Source organism: Protopterus annectens, chromosome 14.part0 (genome assembly GCF_019279795.1).
Source record: "Protopterus annectens isolate FY-2018-M chromosome 14.part0, PAN1.0, whole genome shotgun sequence".
Classification (NCBI taxonomy): domain Eukaryota; kingdom Metazoa; phylum Chordata; order Ceratodontiformes; family Protopteridae; genus Protopterus; species Protopterus annectens.
The window spans coordinates 327311863-327328664 of record NC_056748.1 but is presented as its reverse complement, the minus strand read 5'-3'; the positions used below and the strand labels follow the sequence as shown (position 1 = coordinate 327328664).

Sequence of the window (16802 nt, the reverse complement as noted above, 5' to 3'; positions counted from 1 at the left end):
GGTATGCACAGAACATGCTACTTATTTATGCCCTGCATTCTTTTAGTGAGGAACCCTTGTGGAAGTTCTAATTGTGGGATATGACTGGTTAAGTACATATCAAAGGGGACACTGTACTCAATGATAGGTCTGATGAATGCTGAATGCAGTTGAACAATGACTTCCTCAGATCCAGATGCCATATCTTTGCTTATAAGTTGCACAAGAACAATTCCCTCACTATTGTAGACATGTGATGGTCAAAGGCTCATTTACTGTCTGTCTGTGTCCCCAAGGCCCTAACTACTAAGTCAGCTCTTAGGGGTGTGTTGTCAATATGATAGTTACAAGGAAGGAAGGACTTTCTGAAGGACACTATTATGTATTTCTTGGCAATTACCTTTAGTCCATGGCTTTGACACTAGTTTTCTGTGTCAGCCCTTCCTGGAGAACATTTGTGTCAATGACAGCTCCTAATTTGCAATCATTTGCAAATTTATTCGGCCAGACACCACTGACATTGGCCTTGACAGAACAAGAGTGGTCCCAGCACTTGTGACTGGCCTCTATGTAACTTCTTAGATCCTGTCTGTAAGCCAGATGGCAATCCACTGGGTGGCATAAGGGTTTGTACCTAACCTCCTGAGTTTGTCAACTATGACCCAATGGGTATTGTGCCAAATGCCTTGGCCAGGGGAAGGTAGGCAGTGTGAACCATTTTGCCCTTATCCACTGCTTTGTGACCTTCTCAAAGAAGTCTAATAAGTTGAGTAGGCATAACCTGCCCTTGACAAAACCAAACTGGGTTGGGTTCAGTGTCTAGAGGTTTACTATGTCATTAATAATTTCCCTGATAATTCTTTTACCTCTATTTTTGCAGACATGTATGCTGGTTATTTTAAATTACACTATATCTATAATTTTCCCATAATATATTTCATTCATGTCTGACTATGTGGTGGAGATCCTTGGATGATGTATAGTATAACAAAAATACTACAAACCACAACCAAATAAACACAAAAAACATGTCTAATCAGATTTGTTAAAATGCAATGAACTAAGGACTTTTGCCCCATAAAAGTTCAGGGATTTCATCAGTTAAATAAGACACCCCATTTGATACTTACCTGGCAGAGGAAAAACCACGATCAAGAAGGTGGTTTCCCCAGGGTAAGGGTCTTCCATAGCTCACTTCAGTTGGGTTGACCCCTGTGATTTCCTTAATGTGGAAACCCAACTGCATAATTTATAATTTATATTTATTCACCAAATCAACCAATTAGAAATGGAATCTCACTGAAAATACAAGATTCTTTTAAAGATACAAATCAAGTCTGAATGACTACCCCATGGAGGATGTCTACCATGTAAAAGTTAATCATTTATAAATCAAAGTTAAAAAATTAACATAAAAATAACAATCATAATGATAAAAATTGCTACTCATAAAAATAAAGCCTTTTCCTTAATGTACTATGGGAAATGTGATCATTAATACCAGGATCGTTACAGACATTTAGCCGCAGTTACCAAATTAGCTCTTTTTTATCCAGCACATTTTCAGTATCTCATCCTCCTTCAAGTCTAGCAGCCTTGTCTATAACAAAAAATATAAACCGCTTAAAATTTGCACATTTCTTAACACAGTAAAACAGGGTTTTGCCATGTTTTGCAGTTCTTATATCATAGATGTGCTTATAAATTCTATCACTAAGCCTTCTATTAGTTTTACCCACATAGAAAGCTGAGCAGGAAATGTAAGTAACTAAAAAATGACCCCAGAAGGGTCACAATTACATAAACCCAGACATCCTAAAACCTTACCATATCCCTCTCCATTAACACAACAGTCATCATTTACAAATTTACATTTGCATTTTCCACATTTAGACATTTTTGCTCAACACTGTTGGTTACTAAGCATTAATGGTCCAGATTCTAAACAATCATTTACATTTTGTCTACAAGTTAAATGGGAACTATCACTAATTCATCTTTGATTTTCTTTTCATAGAGTCACTCCTGCCATGAAAAATCAGATAAACCTGGTACCTGTCCCTCTGTAAATTTCATTCCTAATGTCATTCAGCATGGATTGGGGATAATGCTTATCAATAAACATATCCAACAATTTCTCCACTTTCTTTTTAAATAAATCAACTTCACTCAACCTTGACAGCCTCACCATCAACCCTTTAACGAAACTCCTTTTTCGTGAATATGGGTGACAGCTGTCAAAGTGCAAATAGGAACTGGACAAGGTTTCTTTTCAATAAAAAGTAGATGTAAATGTCTGACCAACGAAATCTTGTCTATGGTCACATTTAAATAATTAATTTTACTAAAATCATAAGAAGTACATTTCAGAAAATATGTAGCTTCATTTAAATATTCTACAAATATATAAAAAAAGATTCAATATCTCATTTCCATAAAACTAAAATATTATCCAAGAATCTAAAATAAGCATAGAGAATCCAAAAAATCTGAAGTGAATATATAAATGTTCTTCCCAAAATAACAACACCAAATCCGCATTCAGGGAGGTACAAGCTGCTCCCATAGCTACCCCAGAGCCTTGGTGGTAGTATTCCCCTTCAAAATTAATCCTAAGAACCAGCTCCAAAAGCTAATACAAAACAAAAATGTCATTGTTAGTAAACAGTAGATCATCACTTCACTTAAATACTCATAAAACAGTCCAAAACTGTATCATGTGGAATAGAAAACAAATTCACAAAAAGTCACAAATAAAAATCATCACTGAACTCTAGGGCACTAAGATTCTGTAGCAAATGCCAGGAGTCACTTAAAATATGTGCCTTATCAACAGAAAATGCTTACTGTTTTGGACCTACCAGCAACTAAAACTGGCCTTAAGGGAGGGACATTACATCCTTATTTATCTTCAGTATCCCAAAAACATAACAGGCATTAGGCTTAACAACCCTTAAAGTAATCATAAACGTGCTCAATAATACTACCATGACTGACCATATCCAGTAAGCAGTAGTCACGTTTTAGCATATGCGGTGTTAACTTTATTTTTTATAACTAAACTATAAATGTCAGTACCGACCAAAATGTCATAAATAAATATTGGCTGGGTCTGTTTTATTTGACTCTGAAGTCGTCATTGAACATTTATGAAGTGAAAGCACATAGTTCACTACATTTTAAGCCATGTTTTTTTGTGATGTATATTATAGGTTCTTTGGGGTGGCAATAGTGAAGATTTTAAAAAATTCAGTCAGGATTTAAACAATGAAGTAGGACTAAAATTCACAGCCAAACTTAATTTAATATTAACTTTGTAGATGTTTCTGTAATAAAACATTTGAATGGTACTATAAATGCCACATTACAGTCTTAACTGATCAGCAGAACTGTTTTGCTACATGTATATATTTTCCATCCTTCTCTTGTTACGAATAACATGAAATACTCCCAGATCCTTAGAGTCAGACAAATTTGTAGTAATGATACAGAATGGGATGTAGTGGTAAACAACACACACAAAAGATTTGTAAAAAAAGGGAAATGACTACAGGATAGTAACAGATGTCAGGAGCTGATACTAAATCTAGACTACATATGTTACAGTATAAAAATTAAAATAATGAGTCTAATGACATTGGACCCATACAGTTTGTAACCGCATATGGGAATAATTTGTAAGAAATTAAGGATGCCACACATCAGTTCTGGCATATTTTGAGTTCTGTTAAATTTTTCAGCACAATACTTCCACAGAAATGTCTTTATTCTTACAGGAGGGAAAAATTCAAGGTTTTTTATCTCAATACAAAAATCCATATGTTGATGTTCCAAGACAAGTTTATTTAGGAGCTAAAATGATGGGGCATTTCCCCTCTAGTAAATGTGTATTTTGCACATATGTACCTAAAACATTTTTTTTAGTTTTACCAACACTAATGCAGTTTTTAAAATACATGAGTTTTTTACGTGTTCAACAGAGTGGGTGATTCATTTAGCAAACTGCAAGTGTGGTGTTTTTTACATGGGTGAGATGTACTATCCATTTAAACGTTCACTTCATCTTAGTGATTTGAGATGCTTGAAAGAACTAATCAAATTGTTTCAACACATACTGGTAAATAAGGAAGCAAGATTTCATTTTATAAGATTAGATAGGGTAATTTCCAATTCTCCCAATAAAAAATGATACACTGTGCAAGTTACAAACAAAAGCAAAAAGGTGGATTTTAATTTTAGGAACTATATATGGTGTTGGCCTTACTGAAACAATTTAAGGATTACAGAAAATTATTAAATATATGCTAAATCTGAATTTCAGGACTTTTAATATTTGATGAACAGCATACTTTTAAAAAAGATTATTATTATTATGCGAGGTTAGCATTATTTGAGAAAGATATATCAATGAAACTGATGTCATTTTTCTTTTGACCACTTGAGGTCAGTATTGGTTGTTACTATTTAATATGTATACCAAGCTTTTAGGCATATAAAGATAAGTCTTTTATATTATTTTGGAAGACGTGGCAATATGTGCAAAATATTTTTGTAAATAATGTGTAATATAGGCTATTTGTATAAGAAAATGTTTTATATATCTATATATTCGTAATCCCACCAACTGAATTTTAAAAATGTTGATGCATACAGATACAAATAGTCATGAAGAAGCTCCAATTTTGAGCAGGGAAACCTGTATTGTGTAGTTGGGCTTTGAGTCTTCGATTAAAATAGTGTTCTATGCAATATGAGGTACTGTGATATATATATATATATATATATATATATGAATATTTTTATGAACATTCATATGAGCAAATGCTTTTTTTTCTGTAGTAAAAAAAAAAAAAAGAGTGAATGCTCGTATGAAGAATATGCTTTCAAATGGAGTTTTTGCCACCAACTTTTTTTTATGGAATCGCACTGCAGCAGGATAAGGGAATTTGCCCTTAATAATATACAGTAGATAAATATGTTACCTACCCCTCTATAGTGTGGTCCCATAGCTAGAATATATAATTATCAGGGGGTATGGGGGGTGCATAGAGGCTTAAGCCCTGCAAAAATACATAAATAAATAAATAAATTTAGTTTTCCATATTTTTGATCACTTTAGATTTGCTCTAAAGTGATTTCTGTTTGAATATTTGATATTTCATGAGACATGTGTGTATGTGTGCACACACACACACACACACACACACACACACACACACACACACACACACACACACACACACACACACACCAAACACAAATGAACTTGTAGGATTCTCTTCAGATAATTCAGAAAAAAAAAGATGCAGACGCAACTTAAAAATGAGAACTGGAACAAGTGCCACTCACCGACTGCTTTTTCTCAAAGAAAATCATCGCAGGCAAATTTTTTACCACAGCACTAACAGTGATCCAGTTATTTTTTGAGATTTTCAGTTCAGTTTGCTACCGTGTAACAATGGAATTGGTATCTGTTAAGTAAGGGGATAAAGGGCTTGTCCCCCAACAGAAAATACTTATTTTAGGGTTTTTCATTGGGTTGAAGCTTTGACAAGTAATTATCTAAGGATAAACATTAGATAAATGCTACTTGTGTTGTATTTCTCTATGTGCATATGTAGATTTACTACTCTATGTATATGTGCATGTATACATTTACATAGAAATACAGACACACAAGTATATATAAATACAAACATACAAGTGTAAATTTTATATGAAATGCAACAAACTCTAATTCTCAGCTTTTGTCAGAATTTCTCCACTTTAAACTTTATACCTTTTCTTGCATAACTACATTCAGTCCCACTGCTCTTGTTTATTGTTTCTCCTGTCATTCTTAAATGTTACTTATTTATTTTATTTTTACATTTGTTAACCAAGTTAGTCCGACTGGGCCCAGAGGGCCCCTTTTCAGTGGAGACCTGAGGAGAAAAGCTCCAGGAAAGTAATTAAAAAAATAAGAAAAAACTAACAATTCAAGTTGTAAAATACTTAACAGTACAAAATCACAGAGAAATATGAATATATACAAGGCAAAATAATTTCTGCAGCATCCATACTACCCTCAATAATCAAAGTCAGAAGACAGATCTCTTCTCTTGACATTGCATACTATTATTCTCCATTTACTAATTTCAACCTCCCAAATTTAATACCTCTCACTCATCACCACTTAATCTTCCCTACCTTTTCCCTTTTTTACTCACTCACACCTATAACATCTTTTTGTATACTTCCAGTTAAAACCCATAGATCCTTAATGATGTCCAGATCTTTTTTTGGATCTGTTTTCTTTAACAAAGCGAATTACTAGTTAATCATAATGTAATATTAGAAAAGGCAAGGATTTATTAAAAAAATTAAACTAAGATGGTTAATCTAGGATGTCCTGTAGTGGAAGAATGTATCACTGTTTGCCACTTATTACTCATATTTTCATATTTATGATCATACTTTCATAACTGAGACACCTACATGCTATTGATGTGTATGGTGTGAAATACTATGGTGAGAGACATGAAAATTTATTGCTAGTATCCATTTATGTTACACTGTACTTGAGATATTCCTAGTTGTTTGTTAGCAATTATGAAAATAAACAATATGTCCATATATACTTAATATTTCAAAACCAAGTGACTAGAAACTGTTGCATTGTATCAGGCAAAACCTTAGATACTGCTGAAGAAAACTGCCATTGATATTTGCACTATAAGCTGCAGATCATGAGAGATATTCAGTGGTATTTGTACTGCTAATTATACAATTAAACATATGTTTTTATACTTCTGTAAATATCTAAATAAACATGGACTCAGAGAAAAATTCCTTGTGGTCTTTTGAAAGCTTACATCTGGTTAACCACAGTTTTCTAGAACAATACATATCAATGTGGTACATTTTCCAAGATATGACAATTTGTTTATGAATATTTAGCAAAAAATTGTAATTCTGGGTATATGTGAATTAATAATATATTATAGTATTCATGGAAAATTATAAATGCACTGACTATTGTCACTGCAAATAACACTTCTCACTGATAACACTGCTATTTGTACAGTTTTAATAGCTTTGACTGTTCACAAAATATCTTATCTTTTCAGAAAACTCTAGAATTTTGTGTGTAGGCTGCTTGAGGTGTGACATTCCACATAACATAGGTGTTAATTAGTTAATATGAAAAATATAACTTTTATTAAAGTCCCCCCCCCCCCCCAGATATGAAGAAAAATTGGAAATTTGCATTTCTGAGACAATATTCAGCACGTGCTTCTTGCTTTGTTCTTTAACTCATGTTAATAATTATCGGAAACAGTAAAGCACCACAAACCTCAAATGTTATGTGGTTTAGTAGCATGTACCATATGTACCTGTATTAAGATATATATATATATATATATATATATATATATGTATGTGTGTGTGTGTGAGTGTGTGTATAAGTCTACTTTTGTTTAAACGAAAGTACGTTTAAACGAATCTGACTTACCTGAGCTGATTTCTCTGAAATGGCATTTCAGCAAATGCACGGACTGCTGAATTCCTTTCCCTGTGAAAGGAACCACTTGTCACCATGGTGAACTCTGCCATCGCTTCTGTTTAGTATGATCTTGGAGTTGGTATATTTAAATAGAGGGGGTGTGGGGGGGCACAGCCCCCCATTTTGTTGGGCTTACTTTTGCTCTGTTTCGGTTTCTTTACTATAGCCAACTAGCTTCAACCCACAAACTAATCTTCAGACCCAATGACTGCCCAGTACTTAACTCAATCCTACAAACCTATGCTCCTACTCGAACACTAAGATCATCATGCAAACAGCTGCTAACCATAACAAAACCCAACAAAAGGGCTGGACAATGTCTGTACTCCCATAGCATCGCCAAACTATGGAACAACTTACCCTCCCAAATAACTCAAATTGACTGCATAAAAACCTTGAAGATAGCACTAAAATCATACTACCCAAATAATCCATCCTGTACCTGCCATACAAACAAACCACCTTAAGACAGCCCATTAACTGATATTTGTATTGTACAATGTATACTAACCAGTCCTACAACTTTTTTATGCCTAGCTATGCAATATTTTCCTTTACTCACACTACAGATGGTACTGTTTGAATGTCTATACTTTTCTATACATGTAATTTTTTTCTATCCATACTTAGTGACTCCTAAAGCTTACTAATGTAAACTCTGTGCTGTATTGAAATGCATTATGTTTGCCTCTTATACATGTAACATTTGATTACACTTACGTTAAACTTGTTTACTCTAATACTTTGTGGAGCTTTTCTCCCCAGGCCTCCACTGAAAATGGGTTTCTGACCCAGTGGACTTTCCCAGTCAACAAATGTCAATAAATAAATTAAATAAATAAATCAGATGCAATAACCACTGTTATGACACTATCTATTCCATCAAAGTAAAGGAGACTGTATTAATAAATGTATAGTGCACTGCTCTTTGATTTACATGTGCTGTCACTTAAATATACAGCTGTGTGTTTTTTAAAAATTCTAAATTTTATCCTATGTAAAAGAACCCATATATGCACTGTCATGCAAATAATCCGCCTATGATCACATTTTATGCAATGCTGTATTTTAAATGTACCAGTGCAGATTTTTGCCGTAGTTACAACTGTGACATTGTGAGGTATTGCCAGCTGTACTGGGAGAGGTGAGGCTGTGTGTGTGTGTGTGTGTGTGTGTGTGTGTGTGTGTGTGTGTGTGTGTGGCATATGTCAGCAAGGCTGGCTGAAGTTTTGTAGGTGGTCTTGTGTAATTTGACTGTCATACTGATTTGTACAGATGCTTGTATTAAAATGTATTTGTAAAAGTTGCTTATGTTAAAAATGCTGCAACAGAATCTTAACAGAGTTCTGAATCTGTAATGTCCCAGTCAGGTGACTAGATGTGATGTCATTCTATAACCAGCTGAAGGATAGAACTCTGGCAGCATCAATTTGTTGTTTGTTTTTCTTTAGAATCTGATATAAAAGATCTATGTCAGTTATCACAGTTCAATTGTTAGTAGTTCAGTTGTTAGTTGTACAGTTCAGTCAGTGTGTAGTACCTCATCTTGCCTTATGGAAGTGAGCATCTCAGCAGTACATCTTGCCTTGCTATAGTGAGTTAACTAGGGACAGTTCTCTTTAGTTCAGCTAGGAAAAGTACAGTGATATTAGTTTAGTATTATTATTCCTTTGTCTGCAAATGTGAGATGCTATCCAAATGTGCAACTTTTACATTTCCTGTGACTGAAAACTCTATTGTTTATTGTAACTAAATATTAAGTGTTCTCCCATTCTCTACTTTATTATCCATTGTTAAATAATTTTGTATACCTCTTCATTGTGGCTGGTATTTCAGAGAATACTTTTAACATCTTGATAGTACTTGTGACACTGTGGCCACTCCAATAAGCCTTACTGCTTGGTCATACTCTGTCATTTATATCAGTATTAATTTGACACAGTACAATTGGTTACTCTTTGTAAGAACCTTAGAGTATCTGACTGGTGGCAGCAATATACCCTGCAGTCTGGAGAGAGGGGACACAGCTGGTGAATCTGTGTCAGCCTTTCCAGGTAGGGGTGTATGTGTGTGAAAAATCAGGTGTGTGTGTGTGTGTGACAGATACTTGAAAATAGGAAACAGTGCTCCAAAGTGGTTTGGGATCTGGAGAGACAGAGTCTCCAGTCCCAGTGAAGCGTGTTCCCTGTGTGCTCTTGAGGGAACTATGCTTGATGCAGACAACTGCATTTGAAATACTGTGTAAACCATTTTGTTTTTTAGTGATTGTCTCTCTCTCTCTCTCTCTCTCCGCTGTCAGTGGTGAGGATTGAGGCTTTTTTGATTACTGGGCCCAGGAAAACAGAGCTTGTCACAACTGCAAACATAATTAACAGACATTTTCCACAGAACCTACAGTCCAGCAAAAGTACATGTGCATAAGATTCCATGTGGGTGGCATTCATTTTTATATTTTGCAAATACCTGCTCCATATTCTTTCTTCTTCTGAAACTAAATCTGCATTCTGTTGGCAGAATACTGGACAATGGTTTATCAATAAGACTTCCCAATGACATTTAATGGCATCAAAAACAAAACAAGAACAGAATGGGAAGCAAGTCTGGGAGCTAAAACCTTGCTGGAGGAATGTACATATATGTGTTCAGCATTCAAGTATGTCACTCAATCACAAAATGTCATGATTTTGCACAGCAGTGCATGCATAAACATTTTTGTACCCTAGACAGAATATTTCTTATATTCCCAACATCCACTGATGAACACTGGAGGTGTAGGACAGAACAGCGGTGAAGGATCAGAACATATCTTTTGATAGTGGCCAGAATTAAAACCCTTTCAAGACTTGTAGAATAAAACACTTGATAGACATATAAAACTTACTAAAGGAATGTGTAAGTCACCCCTGAACATTTGATATACTTGCGTAACAAAGCTGTAATAAATCTATTAGTAAAGGTACCTAAAAAAGAAAATTGATCACTAGAAAGTAGAACTTGAGGGAGCACACAGAGGACCAAGGTGTCATTCAAATGTTGGTTGACCTAGCAAAGCAAGAGAGAGGCTAGCACCTGTTGGGGTAAACCTTGGCTCTAGATGATTGTCACTGGTGAAGTGATACCCTGACCCCTTGTGCAAAAATGGGTAAAAGGGGGTTGTGGATGGATGGAGATAGAGATACAGACACATGTGGTTCACCTGCATTTTTTCTACAAACACAGGGGTGTGATTTAATACCGACAGTACGGATGAATGAACGATGGATATGTTGATGGTATGGAATGTCTTTACAGCTAAGTGGGGTTGAAGGAGGTGACTGTGTGTGTGTGTGTGTGTGTGTGTGTGTGTGTGTGTGTGTGTGTGTGTGTGTGTGTGTGTGAGCTTGCGTATGAATTAGGGTCAGGGACGAGTGAAGCACGGGTGTTGTGTATTTTAAGGTAAGGGTTAGGTTGAGGATCAATGTAGCGTTGTTTGTATGTCTGAGTCTGTCTTGTGTACTGGCAGTGTTACGGTAAGGTTTTAACGATGCTAAGTTGTAGGGTTAGGGTTGGAGAAGGGGCAAGGTTAGAGGTAGCACCCATTACTAAGGTAGTGTAGAGGAGTAGAGTACCTATTTCAGTGCTCACTGAAAGTTTGAGCGGATGCAACAGAGGTTTTGATATGCATGGTGCAGCCAACATGAGGAAGGCTGAATAAGTGCAATTCTGGTTAGGGCTCATTTTCCCACCTATTTTCTCAAGTTGTTTTTAAAATGCCTTTGAGGATACTGCTCAAAAGTAAAACAAGGGGGTGCTCAGCTGAGTTGCCTATAAGGAATTAAAGGGTAAGCAGGGGAAGGTATACCTCTCTACCGTCCACATTTTGCCTCATATTTTTGTCTGTTCCTTGTAAAATGTGTGTTTTTCTGGCAACTCACTAAGAATTGCAGTCACTAAATAATAATGTACATTTGAGCTTCAAACTTCATGTCCTTCTGAAAAATGAATGCTAACACAATCATAGGATCATAGGAGATTACTAGGTTAATGGCCCTGGGGCCCTTACAAGCCTAGCCAAGAGTTTATCTCCAAAAAAGAAATCTCAATCAGCACCTTCCGCAACGGTCAATGAGGGGACACAGGTGGAACCCCAGGGGAAAAACTGTGGTTTTCCATCCACTCATCAAGATTGTGCTTGAAGAGTCTCAGTGACGTACTTTGTTTGACGTGTATGGGGTGTCTATTCCAGAGACAGCTCAAATGCTGTAGTGGTACACTGCTCTGACTGAAGTGTACAGGGTCCTGGGTTTTAGACTTGGCAGGGCTGATTATTTATGCTGAGAGTGTGGTGGTTAGAAACCTGGCTTTGCATGCAGGCATTCACTGTTCGAAAACCAAGACAGGCACTTTATGCCAGGGAGGTAGGACTAATCGTTAAGGTGTTTGCTTTATAAACACCAGGTGTGCGGTTTGATTCTCACATGGGGTAATTGGTTAGGCTTAAAATGGCCCACAAGGGCAATTAGCCTAGTACTAATCTATGACCCATTCTGGTTTAAAAGTCTGCATTTGCACTTGTTTCCCACCTTTCCGGTAACTAGCCTAGACCAGATACAGATTTGCTGTATCCAGGACTGTTTGTAAGCTTCTGAGCCCTCAAGGCTTTCCGTGTTGGAGGGAAGTCTTCTAGCTTATCAGTGGGAGTGGTAAGCACTAGGCGAACTATCTACCACAAGAGGAGTGGTTTCTGGCCCAGAAATTGTAGTTTATTGGCCGTTTGGGCAGTTTTTTCCATCTCTCTCAACTTTCTGGATTAAAAGCCCCAATTTGTGCTTGTTTTCTCACCTTTCCTGTAACTAGTCTAGTCCAGATACAGAACTGCTGTATCCAGGACTGTTTGTAAGCTTCTAAACTGTGCCAAAGTCTGCTCTTCAATTTTTTCCCTTAGATCTGCTAGTTCTCTCCTCTCCTACACTTTTACTAGCTTATTAGTCTAGCACTTTACCAGACTTCTTGTAACAATTATTGTAGTAGACAAAGTGCTACCAGAACCAAACATTCCACAAGGAAACAGCTCCAGTACGTATTAATTCCCACCCCTCCAGGCATGTCTAAAGGTCAGTTCCCTGTGCTTTCTCCTATTAACCTGAACTTGGGTATCCTGATGCAATCTAGCCACTGCCTCCTGTACACTGACAACCCTCTCCTCTTACCTCCGAACACTCAGACTTGTGAGAGATGCACTTATATATCCAAATTGGAAGCCATGCATTCTCCAGTCAAGACCGGAATAGCTGGTCAGGAGGAGAAGGTCAGCACTTGCACTGCACCACATGGAACACATAGCTCTCTAGACACACACCAGCACTGCCTTCACATAAAAACAAAAACCACACACCCACCTTTGTGGAGACTCTCAATAAAAATCTATCCAAACAGCAGAGACCTCCAAGGCAGAAACACATTTGACCACCACAACACAACATTAATCACGAGACACAACTCTCTTAAACAATGTGCCTCTCAACCAAAGCTCCTAAGGCAAAACAGCATGCCCAACACACTAGTGATAGGTGACTCGACAGTGATGCACACTGATGTCCCACTCGCTAGGCTGAATAAGAAGACAGTAAGTCAGCTGCCTGTCAGTTGCCAGGATCTGCTACATAATGTGCGCACTCAGGTCCCTCAACAACAGGTACAAATATGACTCTGTCATTGTACATGTGCCTGGACTACATGAAAAGAGACATGGAGGAGCTCTCGGATAATGTAGCCCAGGCGGGTATAACCCTAGCCCTGAGCAGCATCTGAACATCACCCAGAATGATACCACCGTACAAGCAAAAAATTATTGATTTCAACAACTGGCTACGTTTCTGGTGTCATTCTAAGGGGTTCCAGTATCTGTCTGCCTCGAATGACATGATTGACAGACCTCGATGCTTTGCCAGAGATAGCCTGCTTCTGTCACCCCTGGGCTTCTGGATACTGGTCAAGGCTCTTGCCACCCCTATAGTGACTTTTTAGGAGGTGTTCCAAAGACCAAATTACTACCATAACAGCTACAAACAAATGCAAACTGAGGGTCATGCTGCTCAACACTAGAAGTCTAAATCTCAAAATGCACTCGCTCGAAGCACTCCTCAAAATAGAGAACAATTATATTTGTGCTCTTACACAGACTTGGTTTAAAGCAGCAGAAAGCACCCTTGCACTACCAGGCTATAACTCATTCCACACCTTTCGGCCCCAGAACTTGGATGGAAGCCCCAAAGGCGGTGGTGTTTCCATATTCATAAATGATGCGCACACCTCCAGACTGGTAGCCCAACATAACATATCAGAGATGCTTCAGATGCAGCTAACATTGGGTAAGACAGAGATTCAGGTCGTAGCCTGCTATAGGTCTCCAACCATGTCCCAAGACTCACACTCCACATTCCTAAGCACCCTGGAGAGTATCAGGGTCCAACCTAACACTCTCATACTGAGCAACATCAACTACTCCTCCATTAACTGTGAAAACTACTCGTGTACCAATACACTTGCCCAATGTTTCCTGGAATTCATTAATTCCAATGCCCTAGACCAGCTCATTCTTACCCCCAATACAGGTAGCAAAATCCTTGACCTGGTCATTACTAGCATGGGCGACCGTTGCTCTATACCAATAGTCAAATCCTCCGACCACAAACTAATCACCTTAGAAATACACATCCCTCCCACCCCCCACCCCACCCCCCACAGGTAACCACCATGAAAAACTTCGCTAAAGCTAACTTTGGGCTTCTAAAAACAGAGGTGGCTAACTTCACTGCACCCATGCAAATGAAGAATGATTGCATGACTGCAGAATCATACACCAATGCACTGTATGAACACGTACACAAATGCATAGATCTCCCCATACCCAATAGAACCAATACACTCTCCTCCAAAAAAAGGAAGCCAATCTGTTGGTCCCCTGCCATAAACAAACTCTACAACAGGAGGAGGAAACTGATGTGGAATAAGATGAAGCCCCAAGACTGGAAAAAATCCCTTATCAACCTCAACAAAAAGTTGAAATCCCTCATCAAATCCTCTAACGCTAGCTATGAAAACAGGATTGGAGCAAATAATAAAGACAACCGCAAGGCCTTTTACAGTTACGTAAAGAATCTCCATGGCAATACCCAGATTTGCTCTGAGCTACTGGCACAATGGTTTAGTCAGGCATTTGGCACAGAAGGTTATGGCAGTGAGCTAGAGTTTCTGTGGCACAGCATTTGAGTCCCTCAGCCCTCATTTGCCTGCTATTTGACCTCCAGCAAATGCTTTGGTGCAACTGAAAGCTTGGGTTAAGCTTGTCAATGGTCCCCTGGACTGCAAACCTATGAAATAGTTACGAACTACAGTAGATCTGGAGTAATGGAAGGAAATTGATTGTAGTACACAGGAACATCATCTTATGAGTCATGTTCTTTGGGTTTGTTTCTTGGTTTCATTGTTTTGTTGAATACTGACAGTGTGTTTATTTACATGTGAATAAAATGAACAACATCGACTCTCTGACATTAAAGTTAATATTTTAACTATAAATAGATTTTCATTTGGCTTGTTTATTTGTAGGCATGCAGGTATGAAATGTACTGTGCTTGGGCTACAACAGTTTGTCTAGCACTTAGTACAGACAAATAAGACTACAAGCTGTTACATAGCTGCTTGCTGTAGTAGAGGGTCTGATTTCCTCAGCTTTCATTTGTCTTCTGTGAGACTCTGACAAAGTCGCTTCACCAGACAGTAATCCGATGCTGCTCCTGAGAAGGGACACTTGCGTCCCTTGGGTTGTCCCAGGCTGTTAACAAATGCATTACATACTTATCTTTTGAACTGCAGTCTCAGTGGCTCAACAGACAGCACAGCTGCCACTGGTGCATAAGACTGTGGGTTCTATTCCATACCAGGCAGATCCACTGCTGGCACTGCAGTTTTACCTAAAAGGGGAGGATACTGCATGCCTGTGTGTGCCACCCCTTTGGATGAGATGTTAAACTGAGGGCCCATCTGAGTTGGCAGTAGCTGATGTGGATGTAAAAGATCCTATGGCACCTATCAAAAGGAGTAGGAGAAGTTCCCTGATGCCCTCGCCAAATTTCCCCCAGTATAAATACCAACTGTGGTCTCCCTGAAAAGAGACTACTAGCTTAGGTGAACTAACATGGTCAACAAAGGATAAATAAATAAAACAAACACATTTCTGCACCCTTTACTCTACTGTTTAAAACTGTGCTACACATGGCTGGATCATATGATGTGACGCTAGTTATATTTATACCATTTCCTGTAGTTCATCCAAAGGGGTTATAACTGTTGGTCGGGTGGAACCATCTGTGGATGAAAGTATCTTACCATCATTTTTAAACAGTCTTGCATGAATAGTGCATCAATGTAATTTTAAACAACCAGAAAGGTGAATCCAAAAGAACACCTATACTTATGCATGGTCCTAAAAAAAGGTGTGCAGTGGGAGGGTACTGTAGGCTGTAAACAGCCTGAGGCCCCCAGTACATATAATCCACACCTGATTATAGGTGAAGTATAGGCCTTATGGAGAATACCTTGTGAACAGTCACTGTAAAATAGGGTATGAGATCATTCTATAATACTTTAGAAGTTATGATGATGGCAATGGTTGAAAGAGGGGGTAAAAATTATTTTGTTTTTTACACTTATCATATTTTTTTTTGTTTCTTACATTGCTGTAAATGTCTTATACGACAGATCATTTATTCATGTGCATATAGACAAAATGTGTACATACAAAATTGAGCATAAATGGAAGTATTAATAAAGAACTACTACACTTTTTAATACATGTTGTGGGATTTTTTTTTTTTTTTTTACAGCTGAGCTACAATTACCTCTGGCAGATGGAACCTTGAAGGAACCTTGTTTTGATGTCTCATCTGAAAGACAGCACATTCAGAAGTGCAGCACCTCCTGATGTTGCACAGCAGTGTCAGTAATGGAAAAGTAATCCAATCACCTGTGGTGGAAATAAAACCTAGAACTTTCCTTTTTTTTTTTTTAATTCCTTTATTAATTTCACATATTGAACAATGCTATGGGTATATGGGTCTACTTCGGTTGTACGAAGTTCAGTACTTTGAAACAAACTTGTTCGAGACCAGTTGTTCGAAGTACCAAAACTTCGACATCCAAGTACGGAGATCACAATACAGTGCGGAATAGGAATATTCCCTTTTCCTCGCTGTAGTGCGATCTCGAAGCTGGTATATTTAAGTAGGGAGGTGTG

The 16802-nt window shown here is 37.7% G+C and overlaps 1 protein-coding gene and 1 pseudogene across 5 annotated transcripts in view; one reads left to right on the top strand and one right to left on the bottom strand.

Moving 5' to 3' along the window:
- ATE1 (arginyltransferase 1) overlaps positions 1-16802 on the bottom strand; it is a 2674296-nt gene that overhangs the window by 1062935 nt on the left and 1594559 nt on the right. The window lies entirely within an intron of this gene.
- Positions 1102-1245, top strand: LOC122789488 (annotated as a pseudogene).